The sequence below is a fragment of the Amphiprion ocellaris genome, chromosome 11 (assembly GCF_022539595.1).
Source record: "Amphiprion ocellaris isolate individual 3 ecotype Okinawa chromosome 11, ASM2253959v1, whole genome shotgun sequence".
Taxonomy (NCBI): domain Eukaryota; kingdom Metazoa; phylum Chordata; class Actinopteri; family Pomacentridae; genus Amphiprion; species Amphiprion ocellaris.
In genome coordinates this window covers 17,920,202-17,926,750 of record NC_072776.1, presented here as the reverse complement: position 1 = coordinate 17,926,750, position 6,549 = coordinate 17,920,202, and the positions used below count along the sequence as shown (strand labels likewise).

The window sequence follows — 6,549 nt, the reverse complement described above, 5'->3', positions numbered from 1 at the left end:
GGTGTGCTGTGAGATCTGGCACCAAGATGTTTGCAGCAGATCCTTTGGGTCCTGCAAGTTGTGAGGTGGGGCCTCCATGGATTGGACTTGTTTGTTCAGCACATCCCACAGATGCGCAACTGGATTGAGATCTGGGGAATTTTGAGAGGTGGCTGGACACCTGGCCTCCTTTTCGGCAGGAAATATGGCAGAGAAGGTAAGCTGTCAGGTTCCTTCTCAGTTTTCCAGCCAGCTGTAGGGAGCGCCTCTGGCCCGGAGCGCTCGCTGGTGGAGCGGCTGCTGCAGCGTCTCCTGGCTGGAGGACGGTCTGTCCCTCTACCTCTCGCTGGGGTACCAGGACAGCAGGAGACCTCCATTCTCTCCTCTTCCTCCTCCTCCTCCTTCCCAACATTGTAAACGCTGCACACAGAAAAAGTTACGTGGCACGTTAGCTGTGCGCAGCACATGACTTGTAAAAATGATGCGTATTTTGCGCGGAATGCTTTCGGCGGCGTTCCATGTATATTATACTTTCTTTACTTTTCTCCAACTCAAAACAAACAACTTCTCATGAATACAGACTTACATGTCACTGGAATGATCAATTCCTTCGATAAGATCGGCTTCATCCGCGCTGGTGGCAGAATCCGGGCCAGACGAGTGCCTGGACTCTTCATCCGACGCTGTAGTTTGCTGGAGAGCTTCGCCAGATGTAAAATAGTTTGGCGCGACCAGGTTTTCGCGGCTCCTCAACTAATGTGTGGAAGTGTGTCAAAGGTGTGTGTGATGGGTCCGTACGGATCTGGTAATTGGATTTTCTGTACTGAAACGGGAACTGAAAAACAAAAAACGAGTGGTTATTTGATTTTCGTTTTAAAATACAAAAATTAAAATTGAAATATAAGGCGTTTTTCCTTTTCATGATCAAAAAGGGATATACGATTTTTTTAATGCTTTGATTTTCGTTTCATATTTAGAATAACAAGAAAGTAAAATCAGTAAGAGACAGAAACGAAAAAGAGTCCGTTTTTTCATTTTCTGAGACCGGAAGTGGTCATCAGCAAGTGTGGAGCCAAACGACAACAACATTCGGAGCCAGAGAGCAGTGATTGGTCAGACCATAGATCTATAGAAGACAGCGCGCTAGCGTATCTAGTCTATGTATATGTATGGTCGGCACGTCTGGTAGCATCTCTGGCTGCTGTTGACCTTGTTTTTGGAGTAAAACACGGTAAGAAGATAAATACTTCTAACCAGTAGCGTTGTTTTGTTGTACGTTAAGTCAGCGACTTGTGAAGAGTTGTGTTTTGTCGTGTTTGAGCAGTTGGTCCGGACGCGTTAGCTAGCTAAGCGGCTAAGTTAGCTAGCGGGCTAATTAACACAGGTGGCTAACTTACCGCTGAACACCTGTGTTAGTTGCTGCCACAGTTGTCCGTCATTATTAGAAAGACCTTCTCAACCTGTATTTCTCTGCTGTGTTTTTTAGCTTTTAAAAAAGTTATTTTACTTTAAGGTTAACTGAAACCTGTTCAGCTGCACTGAAGTTTAACATTCAGCTGCTTTGAATTAAACCACGCTTAATATTGCGCAACATTACCTCTCTGAATCTCCATAATTTCATTAAATTCCTTCTCACTTCCACTTCTCAAGTTCAATCCAGTATATAAAATGACATTAATAGTGACTAAACTAACAACCAGCCATTGTATTTATTAATTGTATTTGTAGTAAAACATGAGTTGAAACATCCTACTTTTGGATCGAGAACTGCACAAGCCGTTCATTTTCAGTCACCTGACGAGTTAAACTCCCCTTTTTATGGGAGGTTGAAGCAGAAAGTCTGCGTTAACAAAGAAAGTTGTTTATAATTTGCTATATCTGTTATCTCTGACTGAGGCTTTAGTTTCTGTTGAGCTGATTTACATGTAGAAACTTTGTTCAGGAAAATTTCTCAGTAGCTCAGAGGACAGGCTGCTTTTTACACAACCTTGTAAGAGAATGTCTGTCAATGCTTTCAGTAGAATTTAGAAACACAACACTTCCTAAACAGATATTTTGAGGCTGTGAGGTTGAATGTTTGAGAGCATATCAGTGTGTTTGTTTGTGGTCTTTCTGTTTCTAGGTGGAAGCTGAATTAGTGAGGATGACTCCTGCTCCTGTCATCTCTAAGCTCCTCACACATCTTTACCTGCACATGAGGAAAATCACTCCTGTAGAATGCAGGTATGTTTGTCATTATTATAAAAAGTTGTTGCCTGGTGACCTGTCAGAAACCCATTATACAGAGTCAGCCAAAATAATGTTTACACACATCAGGAAAAGAAAAACTTGCATAAATATTTCAATACCAAATTTATTCAGACATCACGAGATTAATAAAAGTTATCTTTGGCCTCTACAATTACAAGAGGTGCTCAAAGTGGAGGCCACTGGCTTCCAGACATTTCTGTTGTGTTGTAGACATCACTTGTTGATGCTCCATTCATGAGGGTAGCGCCATCTGTTGGGAAAACATCGTAGAACAGGACACAGAGTTATCGTGATTTGATCAAACTTAGAAAGAGGTATCTATATGTGTAGAAGTACTTATACAAATGAAATATTTATAAAAGTTTTTCTTTTCCTGATGTGTGTACATTATTTTGGCTCACTCTGAACTTAATGAGAACAAAACTGTCATTTTTTGTTGTTTTGAAAGCTTCTTTAGTGAAAACCGGCTGGTGTTCTGCTTTGAAACAAACTGCTGTTGAGGTCTGTGTTTTTAGGTTTAACCCCACAGTTTCTGAATGAACTGATAGTTTTTGTTTTTTTCCTGATCAATGTGGACGTTATAATTGATGGTAACATTTACTGATCATATAATCAGCATGACAATATAACAGTATAACATTCTGACCACCTGACTAATACTGTGTTGGTCCTTTTATGCTGCTAAAACTCCTCTGACCCAGTGGTTCATCAGGACCTCTGGGGATGTCCTGTGGATTCTGTGGATCCTGTGGGTTGCAGGGTGGGTCCTACTAGACCAGGCTGATCCTGGACCATCCCACAGATGCTCAATCAGATCTGGATGTGGGGAGTGTGGAACCCAGGTGAACAGCTTAGCTCTGTCGTGTTCCTCGGACCACTCCTGAGCAGTTTTAATTTGTTCTGCTGAGGGTGGCAGCTGGCATCAAGGACTGCTGTTGCCATGGAGACTAGGGGGTTGTTTGTCCTACAGTGTTTAGGTGGTGGTACATGTCAAACGTCCACATGAATGTCAAGGTTTCCCAGCAGAACGTTGCATTAGAACAAGATGATGGATGTTGTTCTCTTCAGCTGTCAGTGGTCAGAATGTTGTGGCTGATCGATGGATCTGTCTGCCTTTACTCTGACATCCAGAGTTATACAAAAGTGTAGTATGTGTGCAGTGCAGAAGAGATTTACTTTATTGTATGCAGTTTTTTTTAAGGGAGAGCTTTTTTTTTTATCCCCCTGAAGAAGACCCAATCTTTCCCTTCAAAGGATAGTTAATTGTTACTACGGCTTCCATAGTGGTCCCATCAGAGAAAATCATATCCATATACAGATTTTTATTAATTCCAGGGATGGTTCAGTAAAGATTATAAGAAGTACATCAGATAATTCTTGGTCACAGTTGGAATTTTGCAGCCTGAGAGATGGTTGAGAAGGTTTGCAGTTCTTGTTTTAGCAAAATATGTTATAATAGAAGATCTTTATTGCCATTGTACATGAAATTATCTGCAAACCAGCAAAGTGTATCAGTCTGAGGTATCTAAAAATAAATAAAGAAAAATGCTTCTAAAGCCAATAATAAACAGAATATTTTGAGGGAATATTCTAAAAAGGAAAGAAAAGCTCCATTCTCACTCCTCTCAGGATAAACTGTCATTAAAATTGACTTTAAATTTAGCTTCAACACGAGATAAAAACATTTACTTCCATTACTGATATTGTCAAGTTTTAATAGAGTTCATGCTACTTTTATAAAATGATGAAAGTGAGTAAATTGTATTTCTGTCTTTTCTCCTGTCATCCAGATGTTCAGAGGGAGATGATGCCACATCTGGTCCAGCTGATGGAAGGTCTTGAAGTTCTCTGACTGGCCTTGACTGAAGATGGTCGTCTCACTGGATTTAAGGTTCAGATGCTCAGGAACAAACTCCACCAATGTGCCAACAGGGAAGCTTTAGGTTTATTAAATGTTGCTATGAAGGTTTCACTGTTTTTCTTTGTGAATGCAATGTGCTCCAACTGAAACTTGAATTAGAACTTAGAAGTAAATCCTTCCAGATGAAAACTGTGATGGTGTTGGATTGTCAGACCGTAATGTTGCAGCTCAAAGCAGCTTTTCTAGCTCAGTTCATTCTGACATTCAGCTATGAATCAACACAGCAGATGGTGATCCATGCTGTGGAAGTCTCACATCTCCTGATTTAATGGAGCTGCTTCGCACTTTTTACACTGTTTATTCACCAACACTTTATTTAATGAAAGTCCCATCTAGTTTTTATGAGGAATGTGATGTTTTAATTTCTCTGTGAATAACTGCAGTCTAATGCAACAGCTGGAGTTGTAACATCTGTCCTGATATTGATCATGAAGTATTGATCAGAATACTTATGGTTAGCAGTCATCCCTGAAGTTTTACATTAAAATCTTTACTTGTGTTGTGAACTTTGGTAAGAAGCAGAAACGTTAGCGTTGCCATGGATACATGAGTGTTAAATTCTGTCCATGTTTCCATTTTGGGAAATGCAGTCCAGTTCCAGAATGTGGAGGAATTTAGTCTCACAGTCACAGACAACAAATATTATCTGAAAGTCGGGTTATTGTTGTTTATCAGCACAATACAAAAAGATTAATGTTAGAAATATTCCAGTTAAGACTCTAGAATATCATGATTTATGTAAATTTACCTCAATAATATGAATGTTCAGGTTAAGATTGTGCAGTGATATTTATTATGTAAGTTTAGCTGATTAAAGTTTATGACTCTGCACTAAAATATTATTTAAATTGACATCATTATTATAATATTTAGGGTCAGACCCTACAGTATTGAGACTAAGAAATCAAATATTCTATAAAATGTAAATACACTGAACTCATTTGGATATATTTAAGTGAGACTCTACAATATTATTTGACACAAATCTATCTAAATCAAAATTTTAATAATTTTCACACCAAACATTTACTGGACTGATTTAAATATTAAAATCACTCCTTTCTAATCCTCTGCTGTAGGTTCAAACCTGAGGCCTTAAATAGAAACACACAAGTATCTGATTGAAGGAACTTCTGCAGAGTCCTGGTTCCAGAACATGATAGAATTATAGACAAACTTTAACAAAAGCTGCCTGAGAGTTTACAGGTTTTTATGTTAGATTTCTTCAGTAATTTAATGAGAGTTATCAGCAAAAATCAAGTGTTCATTTGATGAACTTGATTTCCTAAAACATCCAGAATTGGAGCTCATATCTTTGGCAGCTGTAAAGTTTCTGCTCCTTCAAAGTTCACAACACAATGAATGAATTCCTAAAACACTCTCAGTGCTGGAGAGCGTTTGTGATGCTGAAGCAGTGATCAGTTTTTCTGTTTCTTCTCTGGAGATGCACAATGAGGGACGTCTGCAGAGACTGAGAAAGAGTCTCACCACATCCTGACATGAGGAAAAAGACTTTATTGAAGACTACAATGAGAAAAACTATCAGACAGCAGACGACATGCATTCAAGGTGAGCTCTGAACATTTGATCTGGAACAGGAATTCAATAACGGCAGCATGAGCTTCATTTCAGTCTGTAGCTGCTGAATTCATGGATGAATCATCTGGCACTAGAGAGGAAGACCATCAAACATCCACGTCAGCTGATGGAGGTCCAAGAGTCTCACCCAACAACCAACCTACAGAGTGAAGACCTCAAATCTGATTGGACGGCCTCCTATTCAGCCACATGTGTGAACAAATGCCTCTAAGCTGATTTGTTTTCTAAAATAAATCTAGTTTGAGTCCTAATCTATGCCTGTGTTTGCTTCTTTACACCGCTGTTAACAGTTTAGGCTGTTAGATTGTTCCAGATAAGACAAGTACAAGATTCTTCAGAGCCGTTCTACCACGAGCCTGACAGGAAGAGCTCCAACAGCTACTGAATGTTCCTGTGGTTCCCTCAAGGCTACAGGAGGAGTCCTATGAGGATGAGCTGGTCCACCTGATGGTGGCCAGTTGCTGTGGTTCAAGGCCAACACCGACTACGTGGACTTCTACTGGACCACATGGAGGCCTTCAAACCGGACCAACAAGTTCACCGACTCCCCGACTCGTGGGTCTGAGGACACCACCGAGCCTCGGTCCAGCCGGCTGCCTCTCTGTGGGTGTTTGAGTGCTGAGAGGTTTGTGGATGTATGTGAACATGTCTGTGTTGAAACAGCAGCTTTTCACTCAGTAACGCCGATAAAAACCAAGAGCTCCTTTATTTGTGACTTCCACTAAAAAACTGATGAAAATAAGTTTGCCAGGGTTCTGACTGATAACAGATTATTAAATAATGAAAGTAATTGTTTAAAT

The 6,549-nt window shown here is 40.1% G+C and overlaps 1 long non-coding RNA gene across 2 annotated transcripts; it reads left to right on the top strand.

The window, feature by feature from the left end:
- The first annotated feature begins 1,110 nt into the window (after positions 1–1,110).
- LOC129349984 (uncharacterized) lies at positions 1,111–6,166 on the top strand. Of its 2 annotated transcripts, XR_008603167.1 has the most exons (5): positions 1,111–1,210; positions 2,102–2,202; positions 4,020–4,120; positions 5,595–5,940; positions 6,040–6,166. It is a non-coding gene; the product is annotated as an uncharacterized LOC129349984 (long non-coding RNA). The 2 variants fall into 2 exon arrangements; XR_008603166.1 differs by lacking the exon at positions 6,040–6,166 and having other exon boundaries at positions 5,595–6,000.
- The last annotated feature ends 383 nt before the right edge of the window (positions 6,167–6,549 follow it).